Here is a 16,953-nt window from a genome sequence, read left to right as displayed (position 1 = left end):
AGTCATCACCACCCACCGCCAACTCTTGGGCTACTCTTTTACCAACGAAAAGTGGGATTGACCGTCACATTATAACGCCCCCACGACTGGGAGGGCGAGCATGTTTGGCGCGACTCGGGCGCGAACCCGCGACCCTCAGATTACGAAGTGCACGCCTTAACGCGCTAGGCCATGCCGGGCCCTACACGATCTCATACGAACTAAACAATTTCTAAATAATTCACCTAGCCTAACAGTAGATGTCACTTCAGTCACCTTTATGCATCTTTATGTTGTTTTTTTAAGTGAAATATTTGAGTTTCTTTTCTTTTTGTTAAAATTACTGAAATAACTTCAATTATCTTACCTAAATAATTTTAAAAAATTCAGTTATCAACAAATTTTAATCTTCATAATTTAACGAAATCAAACGATAAAAAATTTGGAAAAGAAAATTATTCCATTAATCCTGGCGTGTTCTTTTATCTTTCATTACGCTTTATATTCATTGAATGAAGTTCGACTTTTATTTTATTTATTTACAATTTCACAAATTAAGTTATAGCGACAGTGGTCTTGTATTGTTGTTGAATGTTGGACGAGGCTTAACCGAATCGTATTACTTAAAACAAACTGAGCATTTAAATGTTTGTGTACAATCCAATAGCTCGATCCATAAAAAAAGAACTAACCACTCACAATGTTTATTTACAATCCAATATCTGTGGAACAAATTGTATGTTTATAATGTTTGTGTACAGTCAAATAGCACAAACTATAAAATAAACCGATTAATTACACAGTTTATATAAATAAACTAACGGGAAACACTGAACAAGCTGGCTCGGCATGACCAGGTGGTTAAAGCACTCGACTCGTAATCGGAGGGACGCGGGGTTGAATCCCCATCACATCAAACATACTCGCCCTTTTAGCCGTGTGGGCGTTATAATGTGACGGTCAATCCCACTATTCGTTGGTAAAATAGTAGCCAAAGAGTGGGTGGTGATGACTAGCTGCCTTCCTTCTGTTATTTCATTGCTAAATTAGGGACGGCTAGCGTAGATAGCCCTCGTACAGCTTTGCGCGAAATTCAAAACAAACCAAACTAAACAAACTGATATCTACGTTTACGTATATCCAATATACACATCAATATTAATTTCTCAGAGAATTTGAAAACGTTTCTAAACAATTTTCTTAGAGCTCGAAATAGAAACCGTCAAATAATAGGATTCGTCAGATATTAATTTATTCCAGTGCATAATATTTCCTCTTTGTTTGTTTCTTTGTTTCATAGCAAAGTCACATTAGACTATCTACTATGTCCACCGCGGAGAATTTAACCCCGGATTTTAACATTGTAAGTCCATAGATTTATCGATACCCCACTGAGGGACATATTTACGAGTATGCTTTATCAGAAAGCCGTGTTGAGTTATATGCTGTGTCCATTGCAGGGAATCTAACTCCGGATTTTAAAATTGTAAGTTCGTAAACTTATCATTGTCTCACCAGGAGATGATCTATCCTGCTCGAGCTGTACTGTGAGTTTTATGTGCGTCACAGGGAAATGAGTAGGTCATGCTTATTTATTATTTATTAAATTAATCGAAACTGTAAAAAAAAAAAATCAACAGAGTAAAAGCGTCACCTGTAGTCGATTAATCAATGTTTCCATCTTGAAGCTAACACTAATCCCTACCGAAAACAAAAGATACTTACGTAAGTAAGAACATCCACTCGTGCAATTATTATTAATCAACCGTATGCTGACTGGATGAGATACGTTCATAATATAGTTTTTAAGCCTAATTTGAAAGTAAAATCACTGCAAGAATTAAATACAATTTAATTTTAAAATATTATTGTTATTTAATGTTATTAATGTGTAATCAGAATTTGACAAACTTAATAACTACTGCTGTCTGTGGAAAGATTCTAATTTTACTAAAAGCTCGTGTTACCTTTCTAAGAAGACATTAAAACTAATAACGCTTTTGAACATTACATCAAAGGGGCGGGCGCAAGGTTGAGGCATTATGGGAAATATTGTGAGATGGACCCTTTGGATTGATAATCGTTGTTTAATAAGATTTCAGGTGTTGGAGGATAGGATGTGGTCAACTTTCCTTACGTTTTAAACCCCCCTATAACAGACTGTACTTGTACAAAAAATCTTTGTTTAAATATATCGTCAATACACGCCTACTGAAAATCAAACTTCGATATTTTATTATTATTATTTGTTGTACTTTTTAGAGAGCGGTATAGTCGCCAACTGAACTGGCTCTGGTAAATGCTTGCAGTATAGAACGAACCTTTCAAAGTTTGGGAACTGCAATGTGGAGGCGAGAAATATATACTACTCTTCGTGCATTGGCTGCCTCTGATGTGACGTCATATCTAAAGGCTTGTTCTATGAAAATATAAAAGGACAGGGTGGCTACACGTGGAGTTAGACGTAGGACAACTAAAGTTTATCGGTGCTAGGCAATCAGTGCAAGAACAAAATGGGTAAGTTGTGAGGCACACTTCACTGTTAAGTTGTCTAACCCCACTGTTGCATCCTACATTAATTTATTTGTTAAGCCTCAGTTTTACTGGTTTAAATATTAAACAAAGCTGTTCAACAACTTTAAATCGACGAATTTCATTTTTTTTTACGGTTTCTGAGTATAACATCTCAAAATTAAACTATGTAATTCTTTAAAGGTGTATGAGAAGTCTCTTTATGTTAAAAACTTTGGTTGTTTAATCCATTAAAAACTGTGTGAATGTAATTAACAGTGTGTTTTTAGGTGACATAACACAGTTTTTATGGGGAGAACTTAGAGTTTTTTAAATCTATATGTTTAGACGGGGAAAAATGTTATATAGAGAACCTCTGACATTTCATGAAGGAACTCGGGAGAAAAAATATAGTTTATAAAAACATGCTACTAAACGATATTATTCCTAATAAAGGCTACAGTGTATAAGAAGAGTGATCTAATATTACAAGCAGACGACTTTAGAATTAATTATCTGAAACTTTGCGTGATAGGTTTTTAGGCCTAACGTTTAAATTCAGTGCTCGATCCTACGACGGACGCAGCACAAATAACTTTTTGTGTAGCCTTCCGCTAGAACAAAAATCAATATTTGTATGGAAAAAAAATGGATAGTTAGTGACGTGAGAAAACCTTAGCTATCGTAACCAGTTTTTTCTGATGTTCTATTCAGAAAAAAATGGAATAAATCATCTGGATTTTAAGAACTGTTACAGCTAAAAATAAAGTTAAATTTTATAGGCTGAGTTTCTCGAGTATATCTTTGCAATATATCGAGTATATGAATTTATATGATCAGGATTCATTAAAATAGCAAATTGGTTCTTATCTTTCAGTCAGTAGTCAAGCGTTTCGTCATAACTCCTCAGTGACACAGAGGTATGTCTGCACATTTACAATGCCAGAAACTGCATACCAGTGGTGGGCAGTGAGTGTACAGATAGTCCACTGTTTGTAGCTTTGTGCTTAATGTATGAACTCTGTCGGCATTAGTTTGTTTGTTTGTTTTGGAATTTCGCACAAAGCTACTCGAGGGCTATCTGTGCTAGCCGTCCCTAATTTAGTAGTGTAAGACTAGAGGGAAGGCAGCTAGTCATCACCACCCACCGCCAACTCTTAGGCTACTCTTTTACCAACGAATAGTGGGATTGACCGTCACATTATAACGCCCCCACGGCTGGGAGGGCGAGCATGTTTGGCGCGACTCGGGTGCGAACCCGCGACCCTCAGATTACGAAGCGCACGCCTTAACGCGCTAGGCCATGCCAGGCCATCAGCATTAGTTAGGGTTAGCCTTTCCCAAATAAACATTCTAAAATATATTTTCCAGTAACTAAAGAATTCATCTAAAATGCACAGTTAACCGTATCTTCAACTCTTATAAGTCAAAACTCAACTAAAGAAAGCAGAACGGTTACTTTTAGTAATTTAGAACAAAATCAACAAATATTTGTTTCCAACGCACTGACAGAAGTTACTATTTAGATTAATAGATGGAGCTGTGAGGACAAAAAAATGACTTACAATTAGAATTATTTCTCCTATTTAGAAATCTGCCAAAAGATAGGCTTCACCCTTCACCAGTTGGATCAGTACTAAATCTATGAAATTACAAAGCTAAAATTCAGAATTCCCCTCGGCAACAGAATGTAGACGGCCCATTGTGTAGCTCTGTTGTAAATATATATGTATAAGAATAACCAACAAACCTTTACTAAAGCTAAGCAAAATCTAACCATATAACAGACGAATTATTTGAACTAGTTATACCTGTTAAGTATTATTCTCTTAAACTTTATAAGGTAACATACAATCCTTCAACGTATCATTCAAATAGTTTCAGCTGTAATTTAAGAAAGATTCTTGTTTGTAGCGCTGACGTTTCTATTATTAATTCCACAAAAAAAAGTGTCTAACTTTCAACAGATTTCGCTTAGAAATGTAAACCACGAAATACTAACATTTATTTAGTTAATTATAGTACTGGTTGTTTATTCGTGAAAATCCCTGTTCGTGAAGTTGCAAAATTAGTACTTCTGTATGTATAAATTGTATATAAACTTAGTGGTAGATATCTTAGGTACCGAGCCTCTAAAAAACCTGGAACAGGCATAGCCACGTGGTTGGACTCGCGATAAAGGTATATATAATAACAACGGATATTTATAAAATAAAATTCAACACATACGTTATTTTTTATAATTTTTATCCACAGAAGCTATCCAACAGTTTTTGTCTTTCAGTTAACATGTAGAAATGACTACAATCAAATTTTCCACTGAACAGTGTCACATGTACCTAAAGTTACTTCAGCCATAAAACAAGCTTGGCTAATAATTTTAAATATTCATTATTTAGACCAGCATGTGAGATTAATTCTAAAAAGATCTTTAATCTCTACCTTCTAACGAAAAACACCGTACATAGTAAATAGTCGAGATTTTTCTGACTTGTAAGGAGAGAAACTGAGAATAATATATCACTTGGTTAAGTTTAAACATATATTCTCTCACTTCTTATAACACAAATTACTTTACATGTTTGGATACATGCGGCATCTCTCACAGTTGGTTAATTATTTATTTAACTAAGCCCACTGACTGATGGTGGATAAGTGATTGTGACACAGTGTCATATATCATAAAAAGTGTGACACTATTATATATCATAGAAAGTGTGACACTATTATATATCATAGAGAGTATGACACTGTGCTATATATCATAGTAATTGCGACACTGTGCCATCCATCATAGTAATTGTGACGCTGTGTCATCTACGATATAAACTCTTAAGTTATGTTACGTTATTAGTAGTGAGTAAAACATTGTTATGTTACGTTATTAGTAGTGAGTAAAACATTGTTATGTTACGTTATTAGTAGTGAGTAAAACATTGTTATGTTACGTTATTAGTAGTGAGTAAAACATTGTTATGTTACGTTATTAGTAGTGAGTAAAACATTGTTATGTTACGTTACGTTATTAGTAGTGAGTAAAACATTATCTTACGTTATTAGTAGTGAGTAAAACATTGTTATGTTACGTTATTAGTAGTGAGTAAAACATTGTTATGTTACGTTATTAGTAGTGAGTAAAACATTGTTATGTTACGTTATTAGTAGTGAGTAAAACATTGTTATGTTACTTTATATGCAAAAACGGCTCGTTTGGGTTGAGAAAATATTTTATATAGAAGAGCGAACAACGTTTCGACCTTCTTCACAGTTACACAACCCCTTTCAAACATGTGGTCAGCTTCCGGTCAGTTACCTCTTTCTTTGTGAACCTGACAATGACCGAAGAAGGTCGAAACGTTGTTCGCTCTTCTATATAAAATATTTTCTCAACCCAAACGAGCCGTTTTTGCATATAAATTTCTCAACAAGTGGGTTTCTCGACATCACTGATTGTTATGTTACGTTATTAGTAGTGAGTAAAACATTGTTATGTTACGTTATTAGTAGTGAGTAAAACATTGTTATGTTACGTTATTAGTAGTGAGTAAAACATTGTTATGTTACGTTACGTTATTAGTAGTGAGTAAAACATTATCTTACGTTATTAGTAGTGAGTAAAACATTGTTATGTTACGTTATTAGTAGTGAGTAAAACATTGTTATGTTACGTTATTAGTAGTGAGTAAAACATTGTTATGTTACGTTATTAGTAGTGAGTAAAACATTGTTATGTTACGTTATTAGTAGTGAGTAAAACATTGTTATGTTACGTTATTAGTAGTGAGTAAAACATTGTTATGTTACGTTATTAGTAGTGAGTAAAACATTGTTATGTTACGTTATTAGTAGTGAGTAAAACATTGTTATGTTACGTTATTAGTAGTGAGTAAAACATTGTTATGTTACGTTATTAGTAGTGAGTAAAACATTGTTATGTTACGTTATTAGTAGTGAGTAAAACATTGTTATGTTACGTTATTAGTAGTGAGTAAAACATTGTTATGTTACGTTATTAGTAGTGAGTAAAACATTGTTATGTTATGTTATTAGTAGTGAGTAAAACATTGTTATGTTACGTTATTAGTAGTGAGTAAAACATTGTTATGTTACGTTATTAGTAGTGAGTAAAACATTGTTAAGTTATCTTACGTTATTAGTGGTGAGTAAAACATTGTTAAGTTATCTTACGTTATTAGTGGTGAGTAAAACATTGTTATGTTATGTTACGTTATTAGTGGTGAGTAAAACATTGTTATGTTACGTTATTAGTAGTGAGTAAAACATTGTTATGTTACGTTATTAGTAGTGAGTAAAACATTGTTATGTTACGTTATTAGTAGTGAGTAAAACATTGTTAAGTTATCTTACGTTATTAGTGGTGAGTAAAACATTGTTAAGTTATCTTACGTTATTAGTGGTGAGTAAAACATTGTTATGTTATGTTACGTTATTAGTGGTGAGTAAAACATTATCTTACGTTATTAGTAGTGAGTAAAACATTGTTATGTTACGTTACGTTATTAGTAGTGAGTAAAACATTATCTTACGTTATTAGTAGTGAGTAAAACATTGTTATGTTACGTTATTAGTAGTGAGTAAAACATTGTTAAGTTATGTTACGTTACTAGTAGTGAGTAAAACATTGTTAAGTTATGTTACGTTATTAGTAGTGAGTAAAACATTGTTATGTTACGTTCTTAGTGGTGAGTAAAACATTGTTATGTTACGTTCTTAGTGGTGAGTAAAACATTGTTATGTTACGTTCTTAGTGGTGAGTAAAACATTGCACAGCGACACCAAACAAACTGCTGAAAATCTATCACTACAAGACGCCATTTTTTTTTGTCTCGATCTCTCTCAAACGGGCGCTTAACTCGTAATCTGAGGGTCGCGGGTTCGAGTCCTCGTCACACCAAACATGCTCGACATTTCAGCCGTGGAGGTGTTACAACGTTACGATCAATCGCTGATAAAAGAGAAGTTCAAGAATTTACGGTAGTTGATGCTGGCTGGTTGCCTTCCCTCTAGTCTTACATTACTAAATTATGGATGATTAGTGCAGATAGCCCTCGTGTAGCTTTGCGCTACAAACTCTCTCAAGCAACCTTGATTTGATGAGACGTGAAATGGGTGAAACAAGGCGTCTGCAGTTAGGATTATGTTTCATGGAATATATTAAGCTTCCAGGTCATCATTTATTTATCAAGAAATTCGAAATTATGTGAGAAAAATAAATTAAGAAAAAAATCTAGAAATTCCTTTAAACATCACAACCAAACACGATAAATATTAAACACTTTTAACAAAACAACACAACAACGTTCTGAGACTTCAACATGGGGTCAGGGGTACGTTCTCAGACTTTCAGTACTAAAATTCGGCGTTCGATTCTCCTCGGTAAATAGAATGCATATATTCCATTATGTAGTTTTTACGCTAAAAAACACACACCACTAATCCATTTTAAACATTTTCTAAACATACAATCCAGGTTAACTCTGGCGATATAGTATATACTCTCGTAGCCGATGCTTCGATCTGATACGAAATTATTTGATTATTTAAGATTTTGTAAACCAATACAACCCTTTATGTTCTAAACTTTCTACTGCTATAAACAAAACTTGTCGATATTGGTGACATACGTCACGTGATTTTAACTTAATTCGTTTAATAACAATGAAATATTATATGGTACTATTTTACATATTATATGGTACTATCTTACTATAGCCACAGTCGGGTGTTTAATATGATATAATAATGTCTGAATTAAATATTTAGTTCAAAGGTTAAGAAAACTGGACTGAAGAGCACGTGTAATGACAGTGTTTTCAATTTCATAAACAAACGTAGTCGTACAGATTACATAAAATTTCATTAATACTTCGTTTTTTATTAAAATATATTTTTCTTTTCTCAATAGGATTTCTCTTTTACTATCAAGCAAACATTATCTAGACGGAAATGCGTTTATCTCATAACAAAATTTTTCTAAATCTTACGACCCGATGTATGGATATGCATTACATGCATCAGAAGTTTCAGTTTTCTCGAAGATTGTGTGTATACACCAATTTCCATTACCTAATTTATCAATTGTATGAAATGTGAGGTTTTTTTTGTCTTCAATTATTAAAAATATCTCCATGATACTCTGTAACTTGCAGCCGAAACAAGTGATTAAATTCCTTATGGGAATTATCTATTTAAATATGTACATATAAAGTAAGACTTCGAATCATAAATTAATCTTTAAAAACGTTTTAACTCCAACTACCAATAAACTACAAGCTAGAATCTCAACGGCGCTGTCTAATCATGGTTGTTCCCAGTTCATATACAAACTTTCTTCATAATTTAAGTGAAATAGGTTACGTGCTGTCAGATATCCTCGTTTTATAAGATTCGTGACCCCAAGTGGCTTAGCGTTAAGTCTGAAGGCTTATAATGCTAAACAAAACAAACAGGTTACTATGCCCTCAGTGGGCGCAGCACAAAGAGCCCATTGTGTATCTTTGCGTTTAACAACAAACAAAGGATTCCTTGCTTTTGCTACCACAACTTGTGCTAAACGGACTGAATGTTGCTTTATGAAGTACATATTTAGTAGCCGTCGGTTGTTAGTCCTGGTCAGTAGATTGAATGGTAACACATCAGTGGTCAGAACTTGTCGGTAGATTGAATGGTGACACATCACTGGTCAGAACTTGTCGGTAGTTTGAATAGTGACACATCAGTGGTCAGAACTTGTCGGTAGGTTGAATAGCGACACATCAGTGGTCAGAACTTGTCGGTAGGTTGAATAGCGACACATCAGTGGTCAGAACTTGTCGGTAGGTTAAATAGCGACACGTCAGTGGTCAGAACTTGTCGGTAGGTTGAATAGCGACACATCAGTGGTCAGAACTTGTCGGTAGGTTGAATAGTGACACATAATAATTTGCCTTTTCTCGACACTTGCATTTTTATTTATCTTTTATCTGCAATTTGTTTCGCGGTGCATCCAGTGCAAGTCACGTGCTCCCAGTGTGGCGCCATGCCCGGTATGGAGTAAGTTGTTAACTTACCCGAAATATGAATCAGAAAATTTATAGTTTGCAACTCCTTGCCGCAAAAATGCGTCCGTAACATTTTGGCCGCGAGTTGAGTGCTTTGCAACCGTAATGGCCATTTACCACTGTTCTATTAGACAGTAGTAGTATCTGAACAGTTGGCGGTGGGTACTTTTGACTACATGCTTTACCTCTAGTCTGTTAGTTAAAAATTATAGATGGTTACGTGCAGAAAGCTTTTTGCACAACTTTTCTAAAACGGTCATTTTGGTAACAGACTGTTCTGAAGGAGCCTCATAAATGTTCTTTCCTTACTCGTGGAAGGGATAATCTGGTAAGTTTGTTCTTTCCTTGCTCGTGGAAAGGATACATCTTGGTAAGTCTGTTCTTTCCTTACTCGTGGAAGGGATACGTCTTGGTAAGTGCTCTTTCCTTATTCGTGGAAAGAATACATCTTGGTAAGTCTGCTCTTTCCTTGCTCATGGAAAGGATACGTCTTGGTAAGTCTGCTCTTTCCTTGCTCATGGAAAGGATACGTCTTGGTAAGTCAGCTCTTTCCTTGCTCGTGGAAATGATACGTCTTGGTAAGTCTATTCTTTTCTTACTCGTGGAAAGGATACATCTTGGTAAGTCTATTCTTTTCTTACTCGTGGAAAGGATACATCTTGGTAAGTCTATTCTTTTCTTACTCGTGGAAAGGATACATCTTGGTAAGTCTGTTCTTTCCTTACTCGTGGAAGGGATACATCTTAGTAAGTCTGTTCTTTCCTTACTCGTGGAAGGGATACGTCTTGGTAAGTCTGCTCCTTCCTTATTCGTGGAAAGGATACGTCTTGGTAAGTCTGTTCTTTCCTTACTCGTGGAAGGAATACGTCTTGGTAAGTCTGTTCTTTCCTTACTCGTGGAAAGGATACGTCTTGGTAAGTCTGCTCTTTCCTTGCTCATGGAAAGGATACGTCTTGGTAAGTCTATTCTTTCCTTACTCGTGGAAAGGATACATCTTGGTAAGTCTGTTCTTTCCTTGCTTGTGGAAAAGATAAATCTAAGATATGTATTTTTTTAATTAGTCTATTACTGATTTCAAATCGGATGTTTATTTTCAAACATTTCAGCTAGTCCCTTTAAATTGTTACAAGTCACTACGATACTGAATGTACTTTGTTTACAACAGCTGAGATGAGCTATTATAGTGAAAACTTTTTAAGATGTTATTTGTGTTAACAAAGATCTTCCTGAGAAATAACTTGTGATAAATCTAAAATACTGTCCCGAAACACGACTGATTTGAAATCTATAATATATTTTCTATGAAAACAGAGTGTCATAAACGTGTGCAACCAAATTTCATTTTAATCTTATATTTTAAGCCTAATAAATCTTCTTTTTTCGCCATTTTATTTGTCTACCAAACCAAACAGAATCTCAGTTTACAGTTTTAGGCTTAACTGAAGCTTTAGGGTATGTGTATGTGTGTGTGTGTGTGTGATACTCTTAAGCCTAAATGTGTTAAATAATTACAAATGAGTTATCTATAACTGATCGTAAGATTTCTCTCTGTGTGTCTTTATATATGTGTACGGTCGAAACTTTAGTGATTTGTTTGTTTTATTTTTGTAGGGGAAAATACAACATATTCATACAAACTCTAGTATCTAACAACACTGCGGTGAAATATGTCTCTGGAGAAACCCTCATTTCATGAAATCTGTTTAATTTAAAATCTAGAAAGATAGCAGTCATTTCGGAACATCCATAAAATACGTTCTCAGTAAACTTCATTAGGATTTATATTTTCCTTTAATATTTAATACTTATCAGAGTACCAGCCATTTAAATAAATAAATATATAAGAATATACTCACATATAAAAAACATATTTCAAAGCTCATTTCTTACAGAGAGTTGTTATGGCGACAGTGATGCGTACGCGCACACAAATAGCCTTATAAAAGTGACCACGTGATGAAATAAATCTGTTCTGTTGTGAGTCGCAACCGAGACTGAATGATTTGGCGCCAAAAGAATAAATCCATAAAAGAATGTCTAAGTGTATTCGTTGACGACTCTGGGAGACTACTTGGCTGTCGTGCTTACGTCCACAATAGTTTATTTTACCTACTTCCCGATCACATATGTTCTTCTTACAAGAACTTTCTTTAACCACGTTTTCCACCTCCCAAACATTTTAGTATACTAAATAAATAACGTCTGTTCTCCATATTGTAATCCCACGTTTGAAAGCCTGTGCTTCTAGTTTTGATTATTATCTTCCTCTGACGACTGATGTCTATTTTTATAAGTCTATCTTGCTTTCATTTTCTCTGGACGTTTCTTCATCCATACGTTGATGTGGTCATTCCAACTGTCAAAGAAACAGTTTTTGTTTATTTATCTATCTTTCTATTTATATTAGTATTTAGCCATCTATAAGCGTGTCCAGCTTTATGTATATCCGTATGTACACTCCTGAACTTTAATCACGAGCAAACAACTGGTTTTTGTGTATTTTTAAGTAATGACGTAATATATTATATATTTAAAGTCAGGCTCAATGATATTATTGAATTTAACCTTTAAAATAACTTAGGATCATACTGATATTGCTTTTATTCCTATAAGGATCCTTTTTATCAAGTATTGTGAGTTATTAATTGGATTATGGCCGATAGTATATGATGGTTTAATGCATTCTAATCGGTTATCCGTGTATTTAGTTCTCAGTCTAACTGCTTATCTGGAGAAGTTTCTGTCACTGTCTTTCTGTTATTAGTTTTCTATCTTGAATATTTAAGAAGTTTCTGTCACTCGTGATGACGAGAAACCCATCTGAAGTAACTATGTGTTCTCAAGATGGCTGGTATGGGTAATAAAACTTCAATTAAAATAAAGTACAGAACAAACTTTTGACCTTCTGTGGTCATCTTCAGGTTAACAAATAGAGAGTTTGCAACTGACCGTTGCCGGACACATATCTTAGGGATGAGTCTAAAGGGGTACGGGATTGTAGGGGGCGTTGCTGTTTGATGTTAGTTTATTAGTTAAGTGAATGAATTAATGTATTACATGTATATAACAAGTTGCCCTCACATCCAATATGCACTTTGGGTTAAGTATCAAGTATTATAAGTATTATATAACAAGTTGCCCTCACATCCAATATGCACTTCGGGTTAAGTATCAAGTATTATAAGTATTATATAACAAGTTGCCCTCACATCCAATATGCACTTCGGGTTAAGTATCAAGTATTATAAGTATTATATAACAAGTTGCCCTTACATCCAATATGCACTTCGGGTTAAGTATCAAGTATTATAAGTATTATATAACAAGTTGCCCTTACATCCAATATGCACTTCGGGTTAAGTATCAAGTATTATAAGTATTATATAACAAGTTGCCCTCACATCCAATATGCACTTCGGGTTAAGTATCAAGTATTATAAGTATTATATAACAAGTTGCCCTCACATCCAATATGCACTTCGGGTTAAGTATCAAGTATTATAAGTATTATATAACAAGTTGCCCTTACATCCAATATGCACTTTGGGTTAAGTATCAAGTATTATAAGTATTATATAACAAGTTGCCCTTACATCCAATATGCACTTCGGGTTAAGTATCAAGTATTATAAGTATTATATAACAAGTTGCCCTCACATCCAATATGCACTTCGGGTTAAGTATCAAGTATTATAAGTATTATATAACAAGTTGCCCTCACATCCAATATGCACTTCGGGTTAAGTATCAAGTATTATAAGTATTATATAACAAGTTGCCCTCACATCCAATATGCACTTCGGGTTAAGTATCAAGTATTATAAGTATTATATAACAAGTTGCCCTCACATCCAATATGCACTTCGGGTTAAGTATCAAGTATTATATAACAAGTTGCCCTTACACCCAATATGCACTTCGGGTTAAGTATCAGCCTGTATATCTGAGAAGGTATGTGAATTATTCCTTGCCTTGAACTACAGTGTGTATATCTTTACAAAATTACGCATGTTGAAGTACAAATTCTGTAAATCTGTTGTTTTGAATTAAGCACAAAGCTACACAATGGACTATCTGTGTTCTGCCCACCACGGGTATCGAAACCCGATTTTTAGCGTTGTAAGTCCGCAGACACCGCTGAGTCACTGGAGGCATTCTGTAAAGAATAATAATTTCTTTACTACTTATTATACATAGTTCATTTTTACTTAAAGCACAAACCACGCTTGGAATAATACAACCAACTTTGGCCTAAAATGAAAAGAAAAAAAACACAATTTGTATAGCTGTATAGTTCAAGCTATTTTTATAGTCTTTCACTTCTTCTTTGTGGATATTTGGGTATGTTGAATTTTTAAATACCCAGGAGCGTCAGGTGCACAAGACCTCTTTCTCCATCTATAGCTTTCATGTCGGCTACTCTTTTGTTGTTGTTGCAGTGCTTTTGGACCAGAGTATCCCACAGTACTCCGGCCCTATATATATATCCTTTTTCCATATATATTTATCGGAAAAATAATAATATATTAATAAATAAAATAAAAATAAAAGTCAGAAAGAATGAAACATAAAAATCAAATATAACCAGTTCTAAACGTCTAGTGCGTAGTGGCCAGCTTGATTTATATTTCTTAAATATATATTTGTAGGAGAGAGGTACTGAGGTCTATGTTCATCACGTATGTAGATCACGCAATAAATCATTTTTATGTCTGTTTTTATTAAAATAATTCAGTGCATTATACAAGAGTCTAACAGATATTGTTTCTATGTTTACATACTTGTACATGAATGTGGATGTACTACTACGTGGTACAAGTTGAAGTTAAGATTGAATTTTGTATTTTGTGTAGTTTGTATAATTGTTTAGGTGATATGTTTATCCAGGCAGGAGATGCGTCGTCAATTATGGGTCTAATGTATGTTTTGTAGATTTTTATTATATTATCAGATGATGTACCTTGATTTTTACCCGATAGGCGTATTGCATAATTTGCTCTTTTCCAGATTCTAATCATGTTATTGTTAGTATGCTGTATCCACGTTAATTTGGTATCATAAGTTAATCCTAAATATTTAGCGGAAATAGCAGTCAGTAAAAGTGATACGTTCATGTATAACTTTGATGAATCTTTTCGCAGTTTATTTAATCTGCTGAATACTATTACTTGGGTTTTCGGAATATTTATTTTTATTCTATATTTCTGGCAGTTTTCTTCTAAATTATTCAGGACTGGTTGGAGGTTTGCTGTTATTGAAGGTGTGGGGACACTTTTCCAGACCGCTACATCGTCAGCAAATTGTGATGCATTACAGTCTTTACCCCTTATTATTGTTTCAATTTTATTTTGACGCCATGATGGCAGCTGCAGTGCCACCTGGTGTTAAACTAACGTATTATCCAAAAATCTTGTTTATTAGTGAGCCAATGCGGGAAATGTATTTAAAAATTATAAACGGAATATTCTTCAGCCGATATACTGGGGATGGGTTGTTTTAAAGCCACTGGTGCGAGCCAAATTATTAAAATATATTTGTAACTTCCATTCTCCGGTAATTGGTGCTTGTCAATAGAACGAACACTAACCTCCAAGATGATCAAAACTGTAAGGGACCTTTTTAAAATATATCCCATTATGTTTCACATGAACTATACCGTTTTAAGCCTTGCACATGTGACTTTAAAAGTACATCTAAACTGAAACACAGTTCCCTTTTATTTTCAGTTTCTCGTGAATTTGTGCTATTAGTATTTATAGCTATATCGGCGTGCTGTTGGATTGCACAGGGGCGCTACCTACCGACGAGATCTGATGAAGCAAGAAAAGAAAAAATTAAGAATGTTCTCCAAATGGTATGTTTGGATATTGTTTTCAGTTATCTTTTCATTGGCTTACTTATTTATTACGTGCTGTTAAAATTATACCTTAATCAACGAATTCAGACGAACATAAAAATTACAGTTATCTATTTGAAAGTCTAAACTAAGTGCAGTATTTAATTCAAATATAATTACCTACAATGGGATAAAATACGAAAATTTATCAAATACCTGCTCAATAAACGTGTGAAACATTTGTTATATCGAAACATAAATTTAAAATTTATATATAATATGAATAATAATTGAGGGTTTTTTTGTCTTTTTTTATTATTATTAGTTGTCAGAACTTAACAACTTGGATGAAGACGGATACAACAGACGACAAATGCAGTATGACTACAATCTTCCCCTACCGGCCTTAAAACGTTCCATATCTAACAGCATCAGCCAAAATTAATTGCGTCATCTGTCGACGACAACCTTTATTAATGAGCAAATTTGAATTATTAATTTCAATTTGCTTTTTCGAAGCTTAACATTAAAATAATTCAATCAGCTATAATAATAATCGTATAATAAACTTCGGAAAATTGTCTTGGGTGATACCAAATAGAAATTATTGAAATATTTGAATATAAGTAAAAACCAGTCATTGATCTACAAGTGTTAAACAACTTATTAGGCTTAATATTTAAATATTATTACTTTTCCTTAAAATGTTTATTTTTAAGTCTAAGTGCCAAATCATGGAATTAACAGACTTTTAAATAATATATTGTGATTGTTTTTAAATCAGGCTTAAAATATTTGGCAAACTTTCAGACCACTAAATAATGACACGTGCTACACAGATGCCATAAACGTTTTCTTTTTTTTTTCTTCTGAAAATTAAGAATAAATGTAGATTAATGACAATCGAGCCACTAGTATGGTTTACCTTTATTGCTTTAAAATATAAAATGTACGAAGTTTACGTTCGAATAAAGTATGTTTATTTCAAGACAAGAGCAGTTGGATTCATTATTATTTTCAATAGTATGCTTAGAACACAATGAGAACATTAAGTCAGAAAGAATAAGAAAACACAATTCGTCAGTTCCTTTAGACCACTTAATAATCTGTATGTATTAGACCGATGTTATAGAACAGTTGCTTTTATGTGGAACAACAATACGTTAGCATTGATAACAACCTAACCACAAGGATACATTGCTTTCACTATTTTCAAATTTTTGTTATTATTGGAATGACTTACACATATATTAGGGGTGGAATTCACAATTGTGTTTTGTATATCGTCACAGTATTCTCTCATTTTAATTCATTATCTCTGTGTGGTTTGGCCTGATCCACTCCTAATTCTGAAATATCTCTCCATTTAGAAAAGAGCGCCACCTTTTCAAACTCACCTTTCTCATTTCTTACATTCTGTTTTGTCTCCTTCCTTCATTCAGTCATACTTAGAAATTCAGTTTAACTTTGTGAGACTTTTTTTTTTTGCCTGCAATACCATTATTGTAATGTGTTCTCTCGTTGAGCAGGTTCTTTTAAATAGGCCAGGGGGTTAAGGCACTCGAC

General features: G+C 33.7%; 1 long non-coding RNA gene across 1 annotated transcript; it reads left to right on the top strand.

Annotated features, from left to right (window-relative positions):
• The first annotated feature begins 2,130 nt into the window (after nucleotides 1-2,130).
• LOC143233168 (uncharacterized) lies at nucleotides 2,131-16,380 on the top strand. Its single transcript, XR_013018006.1, has 3 exons — nucleotides 2,131-2,496; nucleotides 15,278-15,405; nucleotides 15,713-16,380. It is a non-coding gene; the product is annotated as an uncharacterized LOC143233168 (long non-coding RNA).
• The last annotated feature ends 573 nt before the right edge of the window (nucleotides 16,381-16,953 follow it).

This window comes from Tachypleus tridentatus, chromosome 12, assembly GCF_004210375.1.
Source record: "Tachypleus tridentatus isolate NWPU-2018 chromosome 12, ASM421037v1, whole genome shotgun sequence".
NCBI classification, from domain to species: Eukaryota; Metazoa; Arthropoda; class Merostomata; order Xiphosura; family Limulidae; genus Tachypleus; species Tachypleus tridentatus.
This window is presented reverse-complemented; position numbering and strand designations above follow the sequence as displayed.